The 27771-nt window shown below is 41.8% G+C and overlaps 1 protein-coding gene and 1 long non-coding RNA gene across 8 annotated transcripts in view; one reads left to right on the plus strand and one right to left on the minus strand.

The window, feature by feature from the left end:
• Positions 1–658: 658 nt before the first annotated feature.
• Positions 659–19820, minus strand: LOC121143578. Of its 2 annotated transcripts, none has more exons than XR_005880810.1 (4): positions 19266–19820; positions 18185–18249; positions 17409–17517; positions 659–3547 (listed from the first exon to the last, which is right to left on the minus strand). It is a non-coding gene; the product is annotated as an uncharacterized LOC121143578 (long non-coding RNA). The 2 variants fall into 2 exon arrangements; XR_005880809.1 differs by lacking the exon at positions 659–3547 and adding an exon at positions 6002–6627.
• The window catches only part of LOC101827296 (cytidine monophosphate-N-acetylneuraminic acid hydroxylase), a 70852-nt gene continuing 57295 nt past the window's right edge, over positions 14215–27771 (plus strand). For 4 of the 6 annotated variants that reach the window (XR_002382048.2, XR_002382047.2, XR_002382045.2 and 1 more), the window contains exon 1: positions 16536–16783. The gene's annotated coding sequence lies outside the window, so the exon portion shown is untranslated. Of the gene's footprint in view, positions 14364–16467; positions 16784–27771 lie in introns of those variants that run through there. The other 2 variants (XR_002382051.2, XR_002382050.2) reach the window with 2 other exon arrangements.

The raw sequence follows: 27771 nt of genomic DNA on the forward strand, positions 1-27771 counted from the left end.
GGATGTTGAATTCTTAAGACTGCTTCCTGCTGACCTGGGAGCAGCAATTATCTTTGGGGGAACTTGAGAAAGGTGGGGTGTTGCTATGTCCTGAGTAGTTGGTTGCTCCACTGTAGTTCAGGCTGTGTGGAACTCTTTGGAGCCTCTTAGACCTGGTAAGATGTTAGCAGAGTAGAGGACAAAGACAGGTTAAAACATTTTTTCTTGGGTCCTGGTATTTGAGGGGAAGATTGTAAGATGAGGGAGGGGTGCCTGAGGGGTCCCAAGATGAGGGAAGGGAATCCCGGGACAAGGGAGAGATTGAACAATATGTGGAGTGAATCTGACCTGTTTGGGTGGGTCCAATTCGGCTCCCTGGAACTTACAAGAATCCTTTGAGTTTGTGAAAACACAAGTATTAGGCATATAAGCAGCCTATTTGTGTTAGAAACAACTTGACTGAAACCATTAACATTTTAAAAACTGACAGATATTTTTAGCACAATGAAAAGTACTTTAATTTTGAGCTTATAGTTTTGATCGTATAGTGGTATATTAAGAGTATCAACAGTAGCATAATGAAAGAGAGAAAGCTAGAACGTATTTTATTCTTTTTAATGTCTTAACTTACTTTATTACATTACCATCTTATGTAGATAAACCTTAGAATACCTGTTTCTGAAATCTGTTTTATGACAGCTTTGCCTTGTCTGTTACTTTAAGCTGGCAAAGCTACCAATCATCAAAAGCATCAGAGCTCTTGAGAAGGATAAGATTTTACCTGAGACTAGAGAATGAGAGACTTACTAGCTGACTGCGTGGACAACCACACCCAAAGTCCTCCACAATTGTTGAAGTCAGAGGCTCCAAGGACACCTGCCTTCTGCTGATAGCATGAGACCCATGGGTTGGGGACTTTTTAGGAAGGCTTTCCTACTGTTGACCCGAGGAACGTGGAGAAAAGTCGATTCCAGTGTCCTCTTGTCCAGTGAAGAGTCCTTTGAAGCAGTTGAGGTGAAGGCAAGGTTACTTAGTGGCCAGCATTGTCACTTTGTGGGTGGAGTTTCTTCAGTGCCCACCAGTCTTCTTGGAGGGAATGGGGGGGGTGGTGCCAGCAGCTGGCCTGTCTGTTATGAAAAGCTTTTTAATAAAACATTTAAATGCCATGTTCTCTAGATCTCTGAGCATTTGAGGGCTGTTTGTCTGTTTAGTATACTTAGCAGATAAAATTTATCTTTAGTGACTTACCTTAAGCACGTAAGTGACTAGAGAAAAATCTTTTGTAATTGTCTTATCTTTGTAAACAGTTTACAGGAAGGGCTGGGTGCTATAAATATTTTGTTATTTTGAAGTAGACCTTTATAACTTTAAATGTTTACCATCATTTAAAAATATAACAATTTAGAAGTATTTGATATTTAGTATAGTTGAATTTAAATTGTATATAAAGTTACCTTACATTCCTTAATAGTGGCTACATATACACGCACATATAGATACATTAAAAAGGACTGGATAAAAGTAAGAAGGAAGAACCAGAGTGTAATTTTTTGATCCACACTTGTAGCAAACAGACAGATTTAAAGAGATAGTCAGTGATGAGAAGGAAGATTTGCTGCAGATAGAACAGGGGACCCTGGAAAGGCACAGTATTCCATAAACAAGCCATACGCAACAGGGCCAGTAAAGGAAGAAATTAGAGGCAAAAATAAAAAGCATAAAAGAGACAAAAAGTAAATGAATTGTATCTGAGAGCAGGCTTGGCCAGCAGAAGCTGACTAGACTTAGTGAGTGTGCCTACAGGTAGGTCACTGTAAACATGTTTTCAAGGTAGGCACATGGTTAAGATAGCCAAGATAGGCACATTTCCGTCTGCTAGCAGAAGTGGCCTTTTTTCTCCACGAGTGAGGCAGAAAGATGTGTGACCACGTAGGTCTAAGAAACGAATGAACAGTCAGTACCAGGGTCTAAAACCCAAGAGACCTGCTCAGACCCACCAGGCAGGCCGGTGTAATGCCTGAACCTTTCACACCAACCCACTGTTTGGCCTTCTTTTTCAAGTCATTTTGTTCCAGGAAGCAAATGAAAGTATGATTGCCAAATGGGCAATACAAGCAGTGCTTTAAGTAAATCAGCGAGCCACTATCTAATAATTGGCCTTCTCTTTCTTATTCTGCTTCAGAGCATGACCTTCAGTACTTGTGCAGAACACCCATATGTCATCATACTGGGTCAAGATTGAAGTACAAGATCTTCAAAGGCAGAATGACTAGACTTGCCCAAGGAAAATAAGATGCAGGCCAGAGCAAAAAATTTTGGGACCATGACCCCAAATGCTAGGCAACAGAAGTAAAAATTGACAACCAGGATTAAATCAAACTATGAAGCTTCTGTACAGGAAAGGGGACAACTGCAAAGTGACAGTCTGCAGAATGGGAGAAAGCATTGGCAGGTAACTTATCCATGGCGGGCCTGAAGTTGGGGATAAGAGAGTCCCCCAAGCTGCTCAGTGGAGAAAACCAGAGCATCCAGCTAAGAACAAAAGGTTTGGCATATCAAAAACAGGATATGCAAATGATTAAAACGGTGGGAGAGTCCCTAATCACAATCCCCACCAAACAAGAGGGAAATACGAATTAGAAACTCCATGGAATGTTACCTCTAGTTAACAGGACTCTTATCAAGACACATAAAAGTAATACACGTTGGGCGCTTGCAGACACAGGGAGGAGGGCTCTTTCATATTGATGGTGAGAATACCAGTTAGTACAGTCATTATAGAGAACACACAGAGTTTAAAAAACAAACCAAAACAACCATTAGTAGCCTCAGGGTGAGCCCAATAGCTGGTGAGTAGACAAAGGCAAGGCAACTCTTGTTCTTTGCGGTTGATGTGTGTAGAGTTTCTTTTCCAGTTTCCAGACTTCCTGTGCTGTTCTTGAATTTTTGCAAATAGAACATGGAGAGGTCACCTTTAGATGAGATCTTGCTAGTTCAGGCTGTAATGGCCACAGCCTATCAAATTGTCTTTAAATCACCTCCTCCAAATTCTGTCTTTTGATTGATGTAGTCAGACCTTTTTGTTTTGTTTTTGAGACAGGGTTTCTCTGTGTATCCCTGCATGTCCTGGAACTTACTCTGTAGGTCAGGCTGGCCTTGGACTCAGAGATCCACCTGCCTCTGATGGATTAAAGACATGCACCAGCACCACCCAGTTTCAGACCATTTATTTTATGTTTGTTTGAGAAAGGATCTCACAGTGTACCACAGGTTGGCTTAAAACTCACTATGTAGTTGAGATTGGCTTCACACTTGTGGCAATCTTCTTGTCTCAGACTCCCAGCTACTGGGACTGTAAGTACATGCCACCTCATCTTCCAAGGTAACTATTACTATGCCATATTTCCCATTTACTTTGTATTTTGTTTTCTGGTAGTTTTTTGTCCCTCAGCTTCTGCTCCTTGTTGTGAGTGACTTGAACATCTTTAGGAATCATTCTTCCTTTGCTTGCTGTGTTTGACTTTGCTGTTGTAACAGGAACTTGGTGTACAGTTCCATCTTGGCAGGCCTGGAAAATGGTGGATTATTATCGTTTTTATTGTGAAAAAATATACATTGCATATAACCTACCACCTAACATTCCAAGTGTATATGTGTATTTGCAAGACTGTTTAACCACTCTCAGTATCTTACCTGGAAATTCTTTGTCATTTCAAATAAAAATGAGGCATACAGCAAGCAATGACTCCACATGACTGCCTCACCCTGGCTGTAATTTCTCCTCTGATTTCCGTCCTCGTGGAGTTTGTTCATTGCAACTGCTCACGTGGAAGATTGTGGCCTTTTGTGTTGGACTTATTTCACTAGACACACCTTTTTTCCAGTTTCTCCTCTTTTGAAAAGTATGCCAGAACTTTTTTCTTCCTCCCCATCCACCCCCTTTTTTAAAATAGGCACATACCATGTGGTGTTCATTCATTTGTTTACTGATGGAAAACTATTATAATTATTACCTTCAATCTATTATTTATCTATTATTATAATCTATCCTATATTATTATGTATCATCTATGTATTGATCTATCTAGAATTGGAAATTCAGGTTCATCTTTATTGAATTTTTAAAGCACAAGAATTTTCTCTGTCAGAGACAGATTTTCCTAGACAGGTGGGGGCAAGGCTACACAATAATTTAGAACAGAATGTCACTTAGGACCTCCTCAGCCTTTCCAGGTTATGCCTATCTTCACCTTCTAAGCCTTCTAGAGGTAGGTCTTCTCTCCAGAATTCTGGTAGCTTCACCTATACTTTCTGCCTGGCTACTGGCCAATCAGTGTTTTATTCATCAACCAATTAAGGGAAACATATTAACAGCATACAGGACATCCCTCATCATCTCCTCTTTTCTGTCTAAACAAAAGGAAGGCTTTAACTTTAGCATAGTAAATTATATATAATAAAGCAGTTATCAAGTAAGAACTATATTTAACAATATTTAGTCCATTAACATTTGACAAAATTTTAAGAAAATATTCTATCATCTATCCTATCTTTGTGAGTCTAAAGTTTAACATGTAACTTATCTTTTATCATAACCATAACTATCCATCGTCAACGTTGGGAACCATTTGTAGGTGGAGTTTTTGTTCCTCCTAGTCCTGCTGTCCTTCAGTCCCAAATAAGTACACAGAAGCTTATGTTAAGTATAATGTATTGCCAGGTAGCCACCAAAGTAGTAACAGGTCCAGGGAATTCTCCAGTAGGCCAAGACTACATGGAGATACATAGTTTAATAGAAATGTTTCTATTATAATTAATAGAAATCTGTGTGTTTGTTTGGGACTGAAGGGCGGCGGGATCAGGTGAAACAGAAAACTCCATCTACATTCATTGGAACTTGTGGAATAGAAATTGAAAAGAATTCAAATTTGTTTGCAAAGAGACCTGGTTTCTTTTGTAGTGTAAAATGTTTCTTACTCTTTTGGCTTTTTTTTTTTTGAGAGGCCCACCACCCAGCTCCCAAATAAATCACACACAGAGGCTTATTCTTAGTTATGTACCCCTGGCCTTAGTTTGTCTTGTTGCTTGCCAGCTTTTCTTAACTTGAATTATTCCATTTATTGTTGGCCTTGGGGCTTTTATCTTTATGCCTATATACCTTTTTTTCCTTACTGTGTCTAGCTGTGTAGTTGAGTGGCTGGCCCTTGAAGTCCTCCTCCTTCCTCTCTCATTCCCTTGTTGCTCCTCTTCCAAGTTTCTTCTTCTATTTACACTCTCTGCCTGTCAACCTCACCTATCCTTGCTCCTGTCTTACTATTGGCCATTCAGTTCTTTATTAGACTATCAGGTGGTTTAGACATGCAAAGAACCACAGCTTCACAGAGTTAAACAAATGCAGCATAAACAAAAATCACACACCTTAAAATAATATTCTACCACAGGTTTCTGTGATGTAAACTGTCTTTTCTGGAGTATCTGTGTCTAAGCATAGTATCTTATAATGTACTGTATTGCTGCTGAATTAAATGCACTTTCCCCATATGCAGGGCACTGGATTCAGACAATTCAGCACAGTACCATTGCCTTTAATCTCATCCTTCCTTTGATGATAGATGGTAGTTACAGTCGTGGAAAAATGGCACAATGCACAGAGGCCATTGGTAGTTCCAGCGTCATTATTAAGGTGTGAATGTGTACTATTTGATAATATTTTCTTTTGCTTTACTGCCTTTACAAATAGCAATATTGTAAATATGTTCCCTTTATGTGATATTTTTATTTTTGGTAGTGCTAGTCTAGGTCAGTTTAATTATTAAGGAAACCCACAGAGTAAGTGCCTCCTAGATACTATCCTTAAACAGACCTCCCATATAATGAATAACTATTAAACACAATTACATATTGCTGCTTTGTTTTTCTTTGTTTTGTCATCCCTATTCACCATTTTGCTGGGCATTTTATTCTAAACAACTTTTTAAAAAAATAAAACTGTAATATCAAGATAAAGCTTGGGACTCAAGACTGGGTTTGGAGTCAAATCTATTTTCATAATTTACAAGTTTGAAGGAACAACTAAGATATAGAAGCAAGCAAAGATATAAAACCCCAGAACTCTTTATTGTCTATAAAACTACTATAGATGTTCACTGGGTTTCTTCATTTTCCATGTACTGCGGCTTTTTGGTTAAAATTTTATTTATAAAAGGCATTTATTACAATTCTATCTTCTTGGCCTCAGCTTTCAGTATTGTATAATGCAGGAAGGGAGTGGGCACAGGAAGTATGGCCAAGTGAGCATGATTAATATAAGGCTCTAGATTGCTGCAGTTCAAAATACTTCATGGAATGTTTTCACGAGTCAGCATCTCACACTGTGGTTCTGGCTGTTCAAGACTTATGTGTAGCCTAGGCTGATCCCAAACTCACAGCAATCTTCTTGTCTCAGTCTCTCAAGTTCTGGGATTACAGTCATGAGCCATGATGTCCAGGGATTTTGTTCTGTTTTACATTTTCAGGGACAGAGAGCTTATCCAGTAAGAGTGCTTGCTGCTCTTGCAGAAGATCCGAATTTACTTCTCAGCATACATATTGGGTGGCTCACAACCAACTGTAGTTCCAGCCCCAGGGGATTCAATATCCTCTTCTAGCCTTGAAGAATACAGTATATATGTGGATGCACATACACACACACACACAAAAATAAAAACATAAATCTTTTAAAGTTACACTTTCATTCATGTAAAACCTTGATTGCATTGGGTCTGTCCCATGTATTGTGTTAGCTAGGTGAATAAGCTAACCCTAAATGTCTCATCATACTGAAATCACTCTTACTTGGCTAAAACTATGCAGAATACATTTATCTAATATAGGAAATGTGTCCTCTGTAGTTGGAATTTTCTTGGGCCTGCCAACAAGCTTTCATATAAAGACATGGAGTCTTATTACTAATTATGAATACTCAGACTTAGCTTAGGCTTGTCCCACTAGCTCTTTTAACTTCATTTACCCTGTTTTTACTTATCTACATCTTGCCTTGGGAATTTTTACCTCTCTTTCATTCAGTATGTCCTACTTTCCTGCTTCCTCCTTGTCTGACTGGCTGCTCTTGTTGTCCCTCCCCTACTCCATGTTGCCACTTTTTTCTTTTCTGCCCCAAACTAAATTCCTCCTCCTATTTACTCTCCCTGTCCAGAAGTTCCACCTATACCTCCTCCCTCATTATTGTCTGTTCAGCTTTTTATTAGACCAATCAGGTGCTTTAGGCAGGCAAGGTAAAACAGCAACACATCTTTAAATAATTAAACAAATGCAATACGTCTTTACACAGTTAAACAAATATTCTTCAACATTAACAAATACAGCATGTCTTTACATTGTTAAACAAATGAGACACATTTTTGCATAGTTAAACAATTATTCCACAACAGTCCTCTGTAGGGACTGCACCTTGCACTGATAGTGGTTGTTTAATATGGACACATCCTGAATCCCAATGATTCTATAGCATTAAGAATACAATGGTTCTTTCAAAACGTACTGTTTCAAATGCCTTGCTGTTTCTATAAATATGTCTGCTTTTAAAAACACTATTCGGGTCCTGCTTCCTTTTCTTTCCTCTCCCTGTTTCCCCTCCTTTATTTTCTGCCTCCCTTCCCCATTTCTCACCTCTGTCCTCTCCTTCATTTCTTTTCTCTTTTCTTTTCCACCATCTTACCCTTTTCTTCTTGTTTTCCTCCTTTTATTTCCTTTTTCTTCCCCTTTCTTTCCTTTTTCTTTGATTCTCTCATTTCTCCCTTCTCCCTCTTTCCTCCTCCCTCTTTCCTTCTTGTTCTCCATCTCACTTCCTTCTATTCACATCCTCCTCTCTTTCCTCTCCTTCCCCCTCCTTCCTTCTCATGTCCTTTCATTTCCTTTCCCTTTCTTAGCGTCTTGCCATGCAGCTCAGTTTGGACTGCAGTTCATAATTCTCCTGTCCCTGTGCTGGGATTATAGGACTGAGCTACTACTGGGTTGGACTATACTTCCAGTTGAGACTATGTTTTAGGTGTTCCTCAGCCTAACTTCCATTCCAATGATAGAAATAAACAGCCCTCCTAAATGTCTTCTCTGAACATGTATTCCTTCATTCACTTATTGAAAGTCATGTGTTACATTAGACAGAAGGAATGACTTCTAACGTTTGATAAGAATAGGAGGGTCACAATAGTTGATAGCAATTCAATACTGAATAATAGCTACTGGAGTAGAATATTCTCTGCACAAAGAAATGATAATGTATTGGAAGTGATGGAATTGCCAGTCATCTCAAGGTCACTTTATCCAACATAAGTATGCATTTGAAATGTCTCACTCTAGCCCATGTCAGAGCAAAGGAAAGAATATATATTTTTACATATGCACTGGGAAAGATGTGTGAGATCTAGCAGTGAACACGACAGGCACAGCCTTTATCCTTTTCACTTGTCTAAAGCTGAAGATCAATTGGATGAGTAGTGCTAAGGCTATCGAACAATAGAAGGCAAAAGGGTTCTGCGAGCTATCTGCTCTCATTCTGGACTTGAATTAACTCTTTGGAAGTTGTAGTTATCTAGATAGAGTGCCATTGCTTTGAAATCTGAGCAGTGAACAGGCATCAGCCAGATAAAGCCTAAGAAGAAGTGAATTTCAAGAGGAGGAGCTAGCTAAGAAGAGAAGGCATGAAGTATCAGAAAACCCACAAGGAGGGTATTAAGCCTGGGTGGACATGAGTGGACAAAATGGTATGACCTGATCCTGGATAAGCTGGTGCACACCAGACTAGGATGGGTGTAACAGGTCATTATACAGATTGTGGGCATCTCTTACAACATTGACAGCTTAAAGAGGAAACAAACATGATCTGATTTGAGGGGTTGAAGAGTTGGGCTATATCAAATGTGTTGGATGGAGGCCAGGACAGTGTCTGGGAGGTAGGAAGGTCCAGGAGATGCTACTGCTGTGGTTCAGATGAGATCTGGGTAGACTCAGACTTGGGTGGTGCATTTGTTCCAAGAAGAAGATAACAGAGGGTCAAGAGTAGTTCCATCAGGCTGGGCGGTGGTGGCGCACACCTTTACTCCCAGCACTCGGGAGGCAGAAGCAGGCAGATCTCTGTGAGTTCGAGGCCGGGCTGGACTGATAGCCTCCAAAACAATACAGAGAAACCCTGTCTCGTAAAAAAAAAAAAAAAAAGAGTAGTTCCATCAGGCCATCAGGTCCAAAGGGAGAAGACTCCAAGGAGACATTGACAGTACTGACACAGGGGGGCTTGTGTGGGATGTGGGAGAAGAGGGTGTTGTATGCTTAGCAAGATGTGGAAGATATTATTAGGGTGGATTGGGGAAAGAGTGAGGGAGGGAGAGAGGGAGAAAGAGAAAAATTCATTCCATGGGGAGATATAAAGAAACATAGGGCATCAACAACAAACCAACTTGAGGAACCAAGGAGTTTAATGGGCATAAGTGAGAGGCTGCTTGCAGAAGTGTGGGTGACACCAAACCAGTCATCCACTGGAAAGTCTTAGCCCAGCAGGGATAGCAGCAACTTCCATCGATTTGGAAGGTAGAGGCTGGTGGATCTCTGTGAGTTTGAGTCCAACCTGGCCAAGATAACACAAAGAGACCCTGTTTCAAAAATGGGGAAAAAACAGTCATGTAAGTGCTGTCCTCCCCACTCCCAGCTTCTCAACTGGACAGGGTGGGGAGTGGCAGTGCCAGACAAAGGAACAACTGGCACCTCTAAAACTCATGTAGAAATGCCAAGTGTGGAAGCTTGTGATTGAAATCCCAGTACTGTGGAGGAGGAGACAGGCCAGACAGCCTCACCTACCTGGTGAGTTCCAAGAGGGGTGAGAGACCCTGTCTCAAAAAATGGGGTGGATAGCACCCGAGGATGTCTTCTGGTTTCTACATACATGAGCGAACACATACATGTGCCCACACATATATTTGAACATGTATCTATACCTCTGCCTCACAAATGGATAGAAATAATATTTATTAATTGCTGCAATAGCCTGTAAATCCCACATCGGCACCTGACTAAAAGCAGGTAGAGAACACATCTTCAGAGAGTGGCTCAGATACGGTCTGGAACTTTTCAACCTGGGTTCTGTTTGGAGACATGGGTGCTCCAGTGTGGTGGCTCACGTCTGTAGTTCTAGCATACAGGAGGCTGAGGCTAGAGGACTGCCATGAGTTAGAGGCTAGCCTAGGCTAAATACTGAATTCTAGTGCAGCCTGGGCTACCTAGCAAGACTCTGTCACCAACAAGCAGACAAGAGCTCCAGAGCTGCTCCCTTTCCTGACCCAGCCAGGTGGCCCTGCCAACTTCTGCCCTTGACCTTGGATGTGCTAGTGGTTAGTGTCATTCTTCTTTTATTCCCAGTGTGGAAACTCAGGAGAAGGGGAGGGCGGGGGTGTGTGTGAAAGGGGTGGGAGGCAAAAAAAAAAACCGATCTCTCTTTGGACTGATCAGGGCATCTACTCCTGCACCAGCCCATATGGGCTGAAGTTCCAATTTTGGAGTTTTCAGAAATACCCCTGGGTATCTTCCCAGCACACAACACTCCCCTCCCTTTACTTGTGAGGGTTTCAATCTCTATAAACAAAGGAGATGAATGTGTCAAACAGGCTCATATCAGGTTAGAGCACCAAGGGAGGAAAGCCTGCAAATTGTCATGTGCACAGGCATACAAACTGGAAAACAAACAAAGAGAGCTATGGAAACACCGAGGGGAAAAGGTATCTGGAGTCCCTGGGGAGGAGCCAAAGTCCTGAGTGTGTACAAGAAGTCCAAGGAGGTAATCGGCTCTGGGGTCCCGAGTGGGAGGGCATCATTGGCCTCCGGGTTAGAAGTCCAAATGGACAGTGAGGTAGTCAGATTGCCACAGTGAGGGGCAGGAAGTCAGGATGAGGGGAGGAGGGTGAAGGGTACTGAAGACACTTGGCAGATGGGAGAGAGAGAAGGAAAGGAGAGGAAAGGGCAAGGGAGTAGTAGCCAGCGGAGGGAAGTCTCTGCACACGTTCAAAGTTTAGAGGAGTGTTCTGGAGAGAGGAGCACGTGAGAGCCTCCATGGAGACAGCTGGGAGGGCATCCACATTCCACCAGGACTGAGACGAGTACCAGGCTGTGGCTCTCCTCTGCTAAGCACAGCTGAAACCCCTGTGCTTATTTTCATTTTACCACACTTGCATCGCAGTTGGGGGTGGGGAAGTTCTTCCTGGGAATCCCCTTAGCAGTTCTCCAGGCTTGCAAACTAGACAAACTAGATGGCTCAAGGCAATTTCTTTGTCTGTGTTAATTTGTAGGTGAGTGGAGTGGACAGAGGGAAACTTCTAGGGCTTCCCTTGTCTTTCCCCTCATCCTCCTCTTGCCCCTCCTTCACCTCTCCCCTCCTCACTATGTCCTTGAATCTAACACATAGAGCTGGCCTCAGACTCTTAACTCCTACCTCAGTCTCCTGAGTGCTGGGATTATAGCCATGTGCTATCATGCCCAATTTATAGGATTTCTTGGCACTTAAAAATTTTTTTTCAGTCAGTCATCACATTATAATATAATGTGTATGGGTGTTCTTTCAAACCAATCACTAGGTCCACTAAATAGGAACTCAGATTCTCATCTCGTGAAGAAATGCTCTGCTATGATTTCCCTGATCATTTGTTCTTCTGCTCTCTGGATATGCCATTGCAAGTCATAGGTCCAGGGGATTCTTCTTGTTTCTAGGCTTGGTGTTGGCATCTTCTGCAGACCTCTGGATTTGCTTTGACTCTCATGGCTTTATTTGACAAACTTGTTTTGTTCTCTGCTTCCCTTTCTCACTGTACCTGCTTTTGATGTTTTTCTGTTGGCTTAGCAGATGCACATGAATCTACTGATATTTTAATTATCGTCTAGTGCCCCATGGCACACAGTCAATGCCCTGTTGGCCTTGGAGGGCTTTCCAGTCCTCTGGTTCTGCTGCAGCCACAATATGCAGGTTTAAACTAAGACTCTATCATTCTATTTACCAACAAAGTCAGATGTGAGGGTGAAAACCTGCTAGATCAGAGAAGCTGAGAAGCAGTCAGCCAACCTTGCTTTTTGGCCGGAGACCCAGCAAGAGAGATGTCTCTTCACTCTCCCCAAACCAAAAGAAAGCCAGACTCAAGCCCCTGCTCTTTCCTTCCTGTGCATCGTCTCTATCCAAATTGCTGGCTTCTCTATGGCCTCCAGTCAGCTAGTCACAAGCTCTGCCCCCTGATTCAAGGTAAACTTTATTTAACAGTCTTGGAGTGTCACAGTGTGATCAAAATTCCTGCAACACCGTTTGCTTAGAGATTTCAAGAAAATGCTTAATTCTAAATTCCATCTTCACCAGTAATTTAATGCATACTGTATTTATTCATATGTTTGTTTATTTATGATAGGGTATTATGTAGCTCAGGCTTACTTCAAAAGTCATTATGTGGCCCAGGCTGGTCTTGAACTCTCGACACCCCTGCCTCCATCTCTGAAGTGTTGTGAGTGCAGGTGCACACCATCATGCCCCCTATGGGAGGTTTTTTTGTTGTTGTTTTGTTTTGTTTTTTATTTCTGGTGCTCTGACTCCAGTTCTCTCTGGCTGGTGATCTCACAATCCCACCCCCTTCTTGCATCCCATCCGAGCTCAGACATGGAATGCAGCTCTTTCTTCTGCACTCCCCAAAAGGCACTGGTTGCGTTCACCTTTGGTGCCACACTTCAGCGGGACCTGAGGTGGGGAAGGCGTGGAATCCCAGTCCTCTAGACATCAGCTTGTTCCTAAGAGGCCTCCAACCTCGCTGCCTATCCTGGCTGTCTGAACTCCCTTTTCTGAATCCCCAAGTCTTCTCTGTTATTTTGGTAGATAAGCTAAGTCAAAAACAAGTTGCAAAACCTGCCCTCCTGTTTCAGAGAATTCAGACGGTTTCTGCCTGTAAAAATAAGCATTCTTAGTAATGGAAAATATGCTTTGCAAGTTTTTTTCAGTTTCCATTATTAAACCCCGAGGGAGAAGTTGTATAATGGAGACTCAGCTTGGTATTTCTGGCTGCTAATTCTCCTTACATGCCTAGCCTTTCTCTTGTGAGCAGAAACTAGGCTGCTCTTTCTTTTTCCTTTGTCTTTTGCCTCTGGTTGGTTTATTTGAGGCACAATATCCAGTGGCCCCAGCTAGCTGGGAACTTGCTATGTGGCTAAGGATGATATTGTCCAAGCCCTCTTGCCTATGCCTCTCCAGTGCTGGGATTCCAGGCCTATGCTCCCATGCTAGTTGATTGTGCTCGCACCTAAACAGCTGTAAGCTGTTCTTACTGATGACAGGGGCTCACAGTCATGCACCCTAGGACTTGCTTCCTGTTAATGTCTTCCTGCTTCCTTTTTATTCACTCACTCTTATTTTTTAGATAAGGTCTTGCTTTGTAGCTAGGGCTGGCCTGAATCACATGATCCCCTACCTCAGCCTTTCAAGGACAGGAATTACAGATGTATTAACTTGCCCAGATGCAAGTTTCTTGGTAAAGGGTGAGACTCCATTTGGGTGCGGTGTTGCACACCTGGAATCCCAGCCCTTGGCAGCAACCTAGTCTCTCTTCGCATGTAGAGGCAGCAGAATTGTCACAATCCAAGGCCAGCCTGGTACACATAGAGAGTTCTAAGTCAGCCTGGTATACACAGAGAGTTCTAGGCCAGGCTGGTATACACATATAGAGAGACCCTGTCTCAAAAAGTGAAGAGAGAGAGAGAGAGAGAGAGAGAGAGAGAGAGAGAGAGAGAGAGAGAGAGAGAGAGAGAGAGAGAGAGAGAGGAACTCTTAGAATTTATGAAGCAGATAGCAGATTGTGAATACGGAACTTCCAGTAATAAAATATGGACTCCTGAGTGTGCTACTCTAACACAAACCCCTAGCGCTTCTCTCAGACTCTCAAATTGCCCGAGCCAGGGTTGTGTAACAGGCTTAGCTCCCCTCTCTGCCTTTGACCCTGATCTGCTTCCACTTCTGTGAAGCATTTGGTTCTCACCCTTCATCCCACGTCTGTCATTTCTCATTCCTCATATTCTGTCCTTCATTTCATCCTTCATCAGTCCTCCCTCATATTTTATCCCTCGCCCTTAATTTCTTATCCTCCATCCCCCATCCCTCTAGGTGGTGGTTCGCTGGGAGTATCCTTGTTATTGCCTTAATGCTGATAAACCAAACCCAAACTCAGCCAGTGTGCAGTTGGTCAGTGTCCAGTGTTACAGTGTCAAAAACCAGGAACTAACACTGAAATGCTGCAAAGCAAAAAAACTTTAAGTTTTTACAGCTGGGCCGAACTTACAGTCTCCTAAAGATTAGGACAATGAAGAGGCCTTGACTAAAGGTAAGGGGGCCTTTTGTAGCAGGATGATTATAAAAGTGGAGCTTGCAGTTAGCAGGTTTTTGTTTGTTGGTTTGTTTTAGTTTGACAAGACAAGATTTCTCTGTATAGCCTTGGCTGTCCTGGAACTTGCTCTGTAGACCAGGCTGGACTGGAACTCGCAGAGATCTTCCTGCCCCCTGCCTCCTGAGTGCTAGGATTGAAGGCATGAGCAGTTAGTTATTTTTAAGACTATGAGAAAAGCACATGTGGTGGGTTTATGGTCAGCCATAATGGAAACAATTTATGATGTGTACATCACAAGATAATAGAGGAAGAACAAGTCTAAAACCAAGCTGACTTGTAGTTTAACTTTCAGTTTGGGGTACGATTAAGGAAAACACCATAGGGAACAATAGAGAAATAAATCAAATTTGACTAAAGGAAAAATGGAGTCAGCTGTTTCTTAACATCCAGGTAACTCAAATGTCAGGTACCCAAAGCCAGGGGTACTACAGCAGGAATCCCTTTCACTTGTTTCTAGGTGTGAAAAATGGGTTGAAAACACATATGAAAGCTTACTGTATATCTGCTGTTGGTCAGGGATTCCACCCTTGGGCATATTCCCAACACATGTGGGTACTTCTACCCACCCAACATTAGATGCTGTCAGGTTATTTCCTGTATGCCATTTTAAGCTCTGTGGTAAATTCAGGAGCAAAGTTGTATTTACAGGGCCAACAATCTAATTACAGGACCAATCTAATTAGAGAGCAAGACTCATAATCTAACTACAAGTTTACAGTCCAATCAGAAATGTATAATGTCATTAGAGAGGCAAGATGCACATAAATAAAATATCCGGAGAATTCAATATTAGCCTTTTGCTTTTTAAGTGAAAGTCAGGAGAAAGAAAACTTAGGAATGAAGTATTAGTGATTTCTTTGTTGCTGTTGTCCTGAGAAAGGATCTCACTCTGTAGTCTAAGCTACCAGGTTATCCTCTTGCATCAGCCTGCTGCCTGCTAGGATGACAGACATGGTGCACTGTGGGTATGGGGGGTGCTGTGCTGTGGAGACACTTGAAGGGCAGAGGGCAACTTTGGAGAGTTGGTTCTCACCTTCCACCTTGTCCACACAGGATCCTTCTTTGTTTTTTTTGCTTCAGCTCATGCTCCAGGGTAAGGTGGGTGGCCCAAGAGATCCAGGGACACGTCCCTGTCTCTACCTCCCACCTCCCAGAAGTGATGGACTACAGCATGAAGCTTTTGATGTGGGTCGTGGGATCTGGACTCAGCTTGCCAGGCTTGCAGAGCAAGTGTTTTTGCTCAGTGAGTCATCTCCCCGGCCATTGTTCTGTTTTTGGTATTAACTCACTAACTAATTTCTTTATTGAGACAAGGTTTTACTCGGGCCCCTTGTTCTGTTTTTGACATTTATTCATTTATTGAGACAATGTTTTACTCTATAGCCCAGAATGGCCTAGAACTCAGTGTAGATCAGGTTGGCTTTAAGTCATGGTAATTCTCCTACCTCAGCCTCCAAAGCACTAGAACTACAGACTTGAGCCACCATTGCTTGGCTAGTTGATTTCAATAAGAACACCTGAGCTAAATTTTAAAAGTCAGGATGGGAGGCAGGGTACCAGACATTTTTTGACACTGTTACACTTTTTGAAATGACCATTAAAAACACCTTTTCAAGAACTGAAGCAGGGGTATTTCTCAAATTGGGGAAGTAGATTGATGAGAAATAGAGGTGTCTCATGAGATCTAGGCTGGACTCTAACCCTTGGGACTAGCAAGACAGACATATATGAATCAGAGCATCAAGGGGATCAGAAGGCATTAAGCCTAGAACTAAATTCTATGCCCTAGACATGCAGATCCTTGCTCTGTATAAAGCAGACATTAATGTTTTTCCTGATACAACCAAAATCGTTTATGGTAGAATGACTCATCTCCAGAAAAGTACAACAGTCAGGGGTAGACAAAGTTCTTGGGCTTTTCTTCTGTTAGACCACAGTTGTGTATCTATAACACACACATGCCCTCATGCATGCACACACACCCTAGCTCTGACCTGGCAGAGAATTCTGTTTATCTAAAGCTCCTAAGCCCCTTGCTTGTGTCTAATTGGTGGAGCTGGGAGAGGAGCAGTGTAGTTGGCAGACACACAAAGATGAATAGCCACAACAGCCTGCCCACCCTCGTGTCTCCAGAGGAACTTAAGACTTCCCTCCTGTACTCCGGTAATTGCTTTTGGAAAGACTTGCCAGCCACATGAAAATCAAATCAAATTTCTAATCAAGCAAATTAAAAATTCCAGGCTGCATCCCTGATGGTTGTAGACATCATTTAAAAGAAAATCTGGGCCTGGGCTTCTGATATTCCCTGAGCAGCTGCTCTGATGCTGTGACCCTTTTCTTCTCAGAAGGGAGTAAAGGTATGCTTTCCATTTTGTTCTATTCAGCTAAGGGTATCCATGTACCTAGCTATCTCTATCTATATATTAGGCAGTTATTTTTTGAGATGGGTTGTCTCATAGCCTAAGCTGGCCTCAAACCCCCTATGTAGTCAAGTATCTTGAACTTCTGATCCTCCTGCTTCCATTTCTCCAATTCTGGGATTATTATTATTATTATTATTATTATTATTATTATTAATATGTGCATATTACCACATCAAGTTTGCCTGTGACTAGGTAGAAAACTGTGGAGTTCTTGGTGATATTACAATTATCTCGGAGGATACAGCAGAGTCTACCTTAGGAACAGCAGCTGAGTAGCTGAGGGACTTGTACAAAGAGCCTGTCTGGTGCCCACACCCTGCTTGCTCTTGCTCCTCTATCTTCCAGTGCCTGCTCTCTGCAATGTACATGCTCTCCACTATCTACTCTTACCAGCCATGGGGATTTCTCTTACTTTCAGTCAGCCGCATTTGATCTTCATAGCTCCAGACACTTCCTTCTGCTGTCCTACTAATACTTTGTGCTTTGCTCCGGAGTGCAGTAAGTGGCACAGTCAAGAGAGATACTGAACAACAAGGCTTCCAGGGCTTAGAGAACTCACCGTCTGGACCTGCAGGTGTTCTGGCTTAGGAGGTAAATTGAATTCTTGGATCCAAAGAGGATAGGACAATCGGAGGTTCTTGGACAGCTTTGGATACTGTTTGAGATTCCTGTTCTCAAACAAACAAAAACAACAGAATGCAATCAGTCTTAAAACACCTGTCAATAAAATGTTGAATGCTTCACAGGATTCGTCAGAACGTTGTGCCACCTGCCTTCTATTTCTGTTGGGGAATATCAAACACAATAGAAACCGTCCTGTAGAGCACTTCCTAGCCAGCATTTGGGGTACTTTCAGTTAAACCTTTGAATTCTAGAAAGTTGAATGTAACATTTTCTTAAGTTTTAGTTTTTGAAATAAGCGTGCAGCTGTTGTAAAGATACCTGAGGAATGGCATTGGGTTTAAAGTGAAGGTTCCTGAGAAGGTTTTGTGGGAATCACCTCTGTGGACTATTAGGTGAAATGGTCATCAATTCTTTCAAATAATGTTTATTAAAATTCTTTTGTGTGTCAGGTTGGGGAGGTATCATGCAACTCATGTATAAATATGGCTGACAGTTTTCTAAGGAATGGAGAAATTAGTAAACATCATAGTTGAAAACCAAAGCCAGGTGGTGGTGCCTTTAGGCAGGACTAAAGGTGTACCCCACCACCACCACCACCAGGCTAACAAATGTCTTTATGGCTAGGTATAAGACAGAAAGGCAGGGGAAGATGTGAGTACTATTTTATACTTTGTAGTTTGTGGATATAAGGCTAAGGTTTCTATAGCCTACCTGAGGAAGAGGAGTCAGGAGTCCAATATCCAGTCTGTGGAGAAGGAGGTGGACAAACAGGATGGCTGAGACAGATCAGAAGAAAACAAAGAAGCTGTGAAGTTTCAATCTATCTATTTATCTATCATCTATCTATCTATCTAATTATCTATTATCTATATATCCATCAATCCATGTATATATACATATATATCTGTATCTATCATCTATCTTTTTATCTATATATCTTTTATCTATTTATCTATCTATCCATCAATCCATGTATGTATGTATATATGTATCTATCTATCCATATATGTATATATGTATGTATCCATCCATCCACCTATGTATGCATGTATGTATGTATGTATGTATGTATGTATCTATATATCTCCTATCCTGTCCTGTTTTATTCTATTCTATGTGTATCTGTGTGTAAGGTGTCCAGGTGTGTACACTCTCAAAGGTCAGAAGAGGGCATCAGGTATCTTCCTCTGTGTTCTCAGACTATTCCTTTGAGAAAGGGTTTCTCCTTGAATCTAGAGCTCCTGTCTTCTTGACGTGGATGGAAGTCAGCAATTTCCAGCAACCATTCTCTTTTCCACACTCATACCTGAGGTTAACTGGCATATGTGGGATGCTCAGTTTGTTATATGGGTGCTGGGATCTGAACTCCAGTCCTTATGATTGTGTAGTAAGTGCTCCTAACTACTTTCCCACCTCTCCAGGCCCCACTCCTCATTCTTGAGAGATTACGGGGATGGAGATTAATCTTCCTAGACTACTTCTAAGTAGATACTATGTTGTCCTCCATATAGTAACACTCCTCTGCTGCTAAAGTGAGATAAATCTTAATACCACAACTGATTCCATAGCCTGAATTTCTTTTATAATTGTTCTAGCACAGTAGTTTAAAGCACATCAAATATCTATTTTAAACAACCAAGAAAATATATATTAATGTCCTGAGGAATTCAATCCAACACATAGTTAGGCTGTCAACTTTTATCAACCTGTGCACATCTTATCTGCTGGACCTGTGATCTGAGGACTTGAAAGAATGGGGCAGACCACAGTTTAGTACTATAGACAAGCTTACCTCAGTTTCAGTGCACTTTCATACATGAATATATCAAAGAAAGCAGTGATCCAAGGAAGGCTGTTAGAGTTCAGAAAACCATGATCAGAAAAAACATGTTAATGAACACCAGTAAGCACCTACTAAATATTAACAGAGCAGCCCTTTCTCACAACTTTCTTAAGACAGACCAATCGCCTGACTAGAAATTATTTCTGGGGAAGCACTAAAGCAAGGCAGAAGGCCCTATTCAGACTCAGGGCACTAGGACCAGATTGGGTTCTGTGGCTATGTTCTGACAATCAACAAGAATGGACATGTTTTATAAATTGAATGTAAATATTTGTCACAGGGAGGCACAACAATCACATCTAAGAACAATACAGGGAATAAAAGGTATCTGAGGGAAAAGGCCTTCTTTTCCTGGAACATGTATGTGTCATAGTTCTCCAAGTTCTCCATTGTTCACCATACATCATTCTTTTGACTATGTTCCAGCATAGGCAAACAGACCAACTGAGCGAACAAAGCAACGGGGAATTTACTTTAGTGTCTTCTGACACCATCTGATACAAATGTGATTTTAGGCTCTAACTACAAAGAACAGAATTAGTCAGAAGACTAAACAGACAATAGGCTGCTTGGAACTACTTACTGTTTTATACTTATTTTCATACGAGTTTTGGTTCCTGTTTATAGAGCTCGATATTATTAGGTTCACTTGAGTCTTAAAAAAAACATTTTGCATGAAAAGTGGTGGGTTTCCTTCTGGCATTTTCATACATATAGTTTGTTCTCATTTGCTTTCTTGGCACACTGACCCCACCCTGGCACCCACTTCTTCCTCCAGATGGTTATCTTCCTTCTCCCCAGAGTCTCTCTTCTGCTTTCAAATCATGTGTTTATTAACATATCCAAATATATGTCCTTTTCATAGAGTCTAAGAAGCTAAGTGCAAAGTTGAACTTATGTCTCCCTCTCTTTCCCCCTCTCTTGATATCTTTCCTTCCCTCTCAGAGAGAGACAGAGAGAGAGAGAGACAGAGAGAGACAGAGAGACAGAGACAGAGAGAATGTCTTTTGAATTTTGTGCCCTCTTTATATGGTATGATGAACCTAAGAAGTCATGCTTGAAGTGGCTTCTTCCTACTAAATTCCCTGAAGGAGACTACAGGGTGACTTTCAGCATGACTGTCCCATTTTTAAAAATCCTCTTCACCACCCTTTTGTTGCTAAAAACAGTAAAGAGAATTTCTACCAGTCAAGAAAGGTTGGTATCACAATCCACAGCAGCATCTGGTGGTCTTCTGTAGATACTAGAACACTCTGAGACACAAAGCAGCTTCTCAGGGCCCTCTAATTAGCATTCTCTATGGTCCTCCTTTATTTGCTCAATCTTGTAGTTCTGTCCTATCCATTCTAGTAATTTTACATGAGGATAAAATCTTGTTCTATCATATGGAAATCATGAAAACGTTTTCTTTATCTGGTTGGGTATGGTGTTGCAATCCTTTAATCCCGGATACTCAGGCAGCTGCACAATGGGAATCATTCACCAGCTCTGGGACAGCTGGGGCAACTTCCTGAGTTCCTGTCTCAGCATTAAAAGTGAAAAAGAAGGGTGGCAGAGTACTTGCCTAGCATGCACAAAGTCCTTAGTTCAACATCTAGTACCACAAAAAGTTGTATTTCCTCTTTTTAGTTTTTCTCAGCAAAAATACATTCTCTAACATTAACTGGAATTTTTTTTTACTACTGCTACTACTATTGTTATCATTATAAAAATTGTGCACAGTGTCTCAGGGTGGCCTTGAACTCACAAATTCCCTATCTCTAACTCATGAACACTGGAATTATGGCTGTGTGCTGCCAGGCTTTTTAGAAAAAAAAATGCATGTTAGCTAATTATTTATTTATTTTTTTGCAACGTGAAACAAGTCAAGATTATATGGGGAGAGGGAATACGAATTGAGAAAATGCGTTCGTCAGATTGGCTTGTGGACAAGTGTTGTGGGATCCCGCCTGTGTCCTGTTGCTGCTTTAGCCCCCAAATAGCACAGGAGACACTATATTAATTATAAAGCTGTTTTTGGCCTTTTGCTTTGTATCTTATTGGCTAGCTCTGACTTAATTATTAACCCATAATTATTAATATATATATTTTTATAAGGTCTTTTCTTACCCAGAACTCAGACTTGAGTCTTTTCTTCCCAGGAAGAGCACATGGCCACTCCTCTTCACTACATTTCCCAGAATCCTCCTAGACTCCTAGTCTCACCTATCTTGCTTCCCTATTGGCCAACAGTGTTTTGTTTACATAAACACAGAAGGACTTCCCCCATTATCTCCTCTTTTCTGTCTAAATAAAAATAAAGGTTTTAACTTTAACATAGTCAAGTTATACATAACAGAACAGTTATCAGTAAGAACTATAGTTACAATATTTAGTTTATTAACATTTAGTAAGATTTAAAGAAAGTATTTCATCCTCTATCCTATCTGTGTGAGTCTAAAGTCTTATATGTAGCTTATCTTTTATCATAACTAACGAAAACTATGATTATAACTATCTGTCTTCAACTCCATCAAAGACCACAGAAGGATAATATATAAACACTAGAATTGACAGAGACAGACAAGGCTTTGGGGCATTTTCTTGATTAATGATGGATGTGGGTGTGCCCACCCCAATGTGGGTAGTGCCACTCCTGGGCAGGTGATCCTGGGTTTTATAAGCAAGCCACTAAGCAGCACCCCTCCATGGCCTCTGCATTAGTTTTTATCTCCAGATTCCTACTTTGAGTTCAGCTGACTTCCCTGAGTGAAGGACAACACTTTAAGTGGGAAATAAACTCCTTTATTCCAAGTTACTCTTGGTCAAAGTGTTTATCACAGCAACAGAAAGCAAACTTCCACATGACAGAGCAAAAGTTTGTCCTAAAGTAGAGTGAAGAAAAGGGATTGGAAAGAGTGTAATTGGACTTTCTTTGGACTGCCAGCTCCCGAATAATGACACAGAGACATTTCGTTAATTATGAAAGTTTGACCTTAGCGTAGGCTTTTTCCCAACTAGCTCTTTAAACTTCAATTAACCCATTTATATTAATCTACATTCAACCACATGACTCATTACATCTCCTCATTACTGTATGTCAGACCTCCTCTGCATCTGGGAGGCAAACTTCCCACCTCAGATTTTTTTCATGGTTCTTTGCCCAGAAGTACTGTCTATCCTCCCCTGCCTAGCTATTGGCTATTTAGCTCTTTATTAAACCAATCAGAGAGTGTCTTAGGCAATAAGAACAATTATCAGGTAAGAATTACATTCACAATGTCCAGTCTATTTGTATTTGACAACTTTGGAGAAAGTACTGTATTATCTATCCTATCTTGATGAGTTCAAAGTTTTGTACCTAAATTACTTTTTATCCTAACTTGTATTATCATCCTAAAACATGTTTTAGACCTTAAAGCATTTTCTTAAATAAGCAACTTAAACTTTTATGTCTTTCAATCTTTACAAAATTTATACCTCTTTTGTAAGTTTCTTTTCTGAATTTGGTAACAAGGAAAACTGTAAAGCTATAAATATCTAGTCTGCAATTCCATCAGAGACCTGAGAAGGACATAGTATGTACAGAGCAAGCAACTTCCAAACTATAGAAATGACAGAGACCTGGACAGTCACCCAAGATTCCTCTGCAATGTTGGGACATTCCTTTTTTGTCTAGAATATCTGACAGAAGTTTCTGCTTTAATTTGGTAGCTTTTCCCCCACAATTCAATGTCTCTCAGCAGCTGTTGGTTTTTTGCTTATTAGCATTTACAAAATTTAAAAGTTAATGAAGCACTATATAGAGTTCAGATACCCTGTGTTATAATATTTTCCCTCCCAATAAATTTCTTGAATGAGATTTAATGTGCAGTGTGACATTTTTGGGGGAGTAGAGCCCAGCTACAACTCTCATCTGAACTGGATTGGAGCAAAACTGTAGCACTTTCACTGGTGAATCTTTCCCCTAGCTGAGCAGAGTTGTTATACTTCAAGCACCAGAGCAGAGTTGTAAAAATTTCATCGGGATAAAATTTCCCCTAGCAGAACAGAGCTGTAACACTGCTCTGGAGCAGAGCAGAGCAGAGCTGTAACAACTTCCCTGCTGGAGCAGAGTTGTTACACTTGCTTTGGGGAAACATCTCCCTAGAGCAGTGCTGTAAGCTGCTAGTCTATTGTGGTATTCTTTGGCTCCTGACTGCCGGAATGCCTTTCCATCTGGACAACAATGCTTACATTTGTTACTGTGACTCAGATAGGCTCTCCTGGTGCTCCCTCTCATGATCTGAGCTGCACTGGGACTCTATCCTTCATCTGTGGTCCACCCACAATGGACTCACCTTTGGGGGGGGTCACTGATGGCTCAGCACACCATCCACCAAGATCAATTGGGTAAGTTTCCCCTTTGATCAGTGTAAACATTTCCCTGAGTTTGAGGAAGTAATTGTAGAGTATCCAGCACCCCTCTGGATGCAGAGATACCACCAGATATGGTCTTTAATGCTACAGCTGGCTCTCTTCACCTGACCCAATTCCATCCCTTATGCCCAACTGGGCTATGGTGCCCCTTCCTGTCTTCTTCTCTGATCTTACCTCTGGAACTGCCTGTAATCCCACAGCTTTTCTAGGCCCTCATGGCTTTTGTGACCCCATTCCTGACTCTTTCCCATGGATGAGATCCCCCCCCCCACTCTTAGATCTTAGTTTTTGTCCTTGCTTTCTGGCCTCTATGAAAGCCCTGGTACGAGGCTCTGAGTCTCTCTTCTGGCTTAGCCAGGTTAAACTTCTGATCCCCATTGAGTGTGGTGATGACCCTCTGAACAGCTTGGTCCTTGTTTGGTGCTGCCTAAGTCCTGGGGATGTCCATAACTACAGGCTACAGTGACATTTTCCTCCTGTCATCCATGTGAATGGTATCTTCCATACCATCTCATTCCTCCTTGAGATGCCTTTTAGAAAACCTCTAGTCTCTACACCTTGCACCCAACCTGAAGGGCCTTAAACTTGCTTGCCTTTGCTATCAAATTTGTCCCCAATACCCCTTAGATAATCAATCTAAATGTCTGTGTAATGGCACCCTAGATCCTAATTTTATTGAGGACCTTTACAACTACTGTGAGCAAATGGGGAAATGCAAAGAGATTCCCATTCCCTGTATTCAAGCTTTCTCTCTTCTCTACTCTAGCCCTATTTTTTTTTTTTTGGTTTGGTCTACACACACACACACACACATACATACATACATACATACACACACACACAAACACACACACACACACACACACACACACACACACACACACACTGGGTAAACGTCCTGTTATTTTTTTTAAGTTACTGTGGATTGATCTGTAAGTTTGTTGCAAAGTGAGCTGGGGCCTAGGGGAAGCCAGAACCTAGCACGAGGACAGGAAGCAAAGGAGTAGGCCCTGTGCAGCATGCACACACCTGGCGCACACTCCTCCCTAGCTGGCGCATCTCTCATCTCTTTCCTGCAGCATCTTATATCTATGACTAGGAGTGAAGTATTTCCTATCTCTGAGCCTTCTTTGTTGTCGGTGTATTAAATTCAGTTTTACAAGGATTCGAGTGTCTTTAGACTGTTTTTTTTTTAATGCTGTCACACTTCAATTGAAAGCTGCCTTTGGAGTTGAGGTATGGCTCCCCCTCCTCTAGACCCAAGCATGCTTCCTTCAAAATCTTTGTCCCACATAGGTGAGCCACCTGCTATGTGAAGAGAAGGGAGAGCAAAACAAAATTAAGGAACAAACTATTCCTATTGCTACTCATCTCATACTCTTGATTTTGTTCTAATTCTCTAAAACTTTTGCTGAGGTATAAATTTTACTCAAGATTTCTAAACACAATGAATAAGGTTAAAATCTGAAAAATCTGTAACACTGGGATTCAGAGTCAAAAATCTGTACATCGGTACTCTTGAAGAAACCATGTGGTTTGATGCCATTTTGAAATAAACCAACTAAGCAGGAAACAGTTCCTAGCTGTGAAGCCCCAGAAGGATGATTCCTCCATTATTTTCAATCATACTAAGAAACCTCCTCTTTATTGGCTTCAACACACTGCCCCTTCTCCTCCTCTCTAGCCTCTCTGGTTTCCCTTTCTCCCTCCTCAGCAATAGGCTGTCTACCCAGTCAGGGTTGAGTCAGTCCTCAACCAGGACTCTAAATGGAATTACAATACCCCTGGGGGCATCCTAGCTAGGAACAATTTTTAATCTGCTTTCTGGCTGGTATCAGAAAGACTGCCCTTAAGCAGTGAATTATGAAAATGTCCAAGAGATCATCCAGGAAAGGCATGAAAATCGGTCTCAATTCCTAGACCACCTCACAAAGGCCCTCTTCCAATATACATATCTGGATCCCAAGACCCCAGATGGAAAACAACTCCTTATGATCTACTTCTCCCAAAGTTTCCCTGATATGAGGGCCAAACTTAAATGTCTAGAGGGGATCCCTGAATGCACAGGGTTTGGGAGACGACTGTAATTGATGGACATATATTCATGGGTGCTCAGTGAAGACATGAGTTAGAGTACACTGAGAAGTTGCTGCAGTGTAATGATGGTCTGAATCGAAACCAGCTCCCTTTGCCCATCTTTGGGCATAACATACTGATAAGGACTGTTCTAGAGGCTGTGGATGGGAAGGCTCTGAACATAGCTGGTGGATGAGATTGGAGCTGTATAGCCATGGGAGCTACTCAGGCATCTTGTTCAGAATAAATACCAACTTAGAGCAGAGATGTGCTCATGTAAGGGAGACACAGATCCTCAGACTGTGAAAGGAAAACCAGAACAGGAGACATTGCTGAATGTAATTCCTTCTGACCAAAGGACACATGGCACAAACCACAGTGTCCAACAGTGAGTAGAAATCTCTTCCTCACTGCAGTATTAGTGAATGAGTAGGGAATGAACCGTCAAAAGGCTTGGCTGTCCAACCCTTGAGCGGGGTTCCAGGAGTCCCATTGAAGAGAGAGAGGAAGAATTGTATAAGCCAGGGGAGTCAAGGTCATGATGGGGAACCCACAGAAACAGTTGAGCTGAGCTGGTAGGAGCTCACAGACTCTGAACCAACAGCTAGGGACCCTGCATGGGACCAACCTAGGCCTTCTGCATGTGTGTGACAGCTGTGCAGCTTGGTCTGTTTGTGGGGCTCCTAGCAGTGAGATCAGGGCCTGTCCCTGGTGCTTGAGATGGTTTTTGGGTACACATTCCTCATGCTGGGTTGGCTCACCCAGCCTTGATGCAGGGGGAGGAACTTGATGCTGCCTCAACTTGATGTGCCATGCTTTATGACTCCCATGGGAGGCCTGCCCCTTTCAGAGTAGAGATGGAGCAGGAGTGGATGGGGGAGGGGTAGAAGGGAGGTTGGGGGAAGAATGGAAGGAGAGGAGGGAGGGGAAACTGGTTGGTATGTAAAATAAATGAAAAATTTTTGAATAAAAATGGTAAAATTTTTAAGTGTGAAATACAGAAAAAACTGGTTTGGTAGAGGGATGACATGGGAGGGACTGACCAGGTGTTTCTACTGGGTGTTCTTCTGCTCTCTGGTAGATCTGGGTTAGCTGGACTTCTCTTTGGGTCACCAGATCACAAATAATGACACAGAAACTTATCAATTATGAAAGTTCAGCCTTAGTTTAGGCTTGTCCCTAACTGGTTCTTGCTTACTTAAATGAACCCATGTTTTAAAATCTGCGTTCCGTTGTGTGGCTCATTACCTCATTTCCGTATGTCCCATCTTACTTCCTCCACGTCTGACTGATGGCTCCCTTCCTTTCTCTCCCCAGAAATCCCACCTATCCTCCCCTGCCTAGCTATTGGCTGTGCAGCTTTTTACTACAACATCACAGCAACACATCTTCATATAGTGCACAAATATTCCACAGTCACCTGGGAATAAGGGTCTGGGATAGAAAGCTTATGTGACAAGTAACAGGTTTTCCCCTCCTTCCTCCATCCTCTCTTCTCTTTTCTTTTCTTCCTCTCTTCTCCCTTCCTTCTGTTCATCATCCCAATCTTTCTTCCTTACCTGGCACATCAGACATAGGACTGAGTCCTGTTTTCTGTAAGAATGGTTCTGCAACTGTAATTTTAAACTTTGCGTCAGAATTCTTAAGTGGTTGCTGGTGCCACCGTCCCATCTGGCAATACTAGAGTGAAGTGTGAATGTACATGTATTGCCAGGTAGTAAAAATAGCCCGTTAGTTTCTGCACCTGTGCATCTTCACCCCATGCGAATAGGAGTGGACTGAGGAAGCAGCACCGAGTAAACTAGTATTAATGATCAAACCCGATGTCTTGCCAAAGGGGGCAAAGTCTGAGTATAAATGAAGAAAGAAAGAACTGTGGCTAAGGATTTTTAAAAAAAGGAATAAGTGGGTTATGTAGAGAAGAAATCCATCTATAAACAACTTGAGAGAAACTCAGGGGAAGAGAATAGTATTCTCTTTT

The sequence above is a fragment of the Mesocricetus auratus genome, unplaced genomic scaffold (assembly GCF_017639785.1).
Source record: "Mesocricetus auratus isolate SY011 unplaced genomic scaffold, BCM_Maur_2.0 Super-Scaffold_100013, whole genome shotgun sequence".
NCBI lineage: Eukaryota > Metazoa > Chordata > Mammalia > Rodentia > Cricetidae > Mesocricetus > Mesocricetus auratus.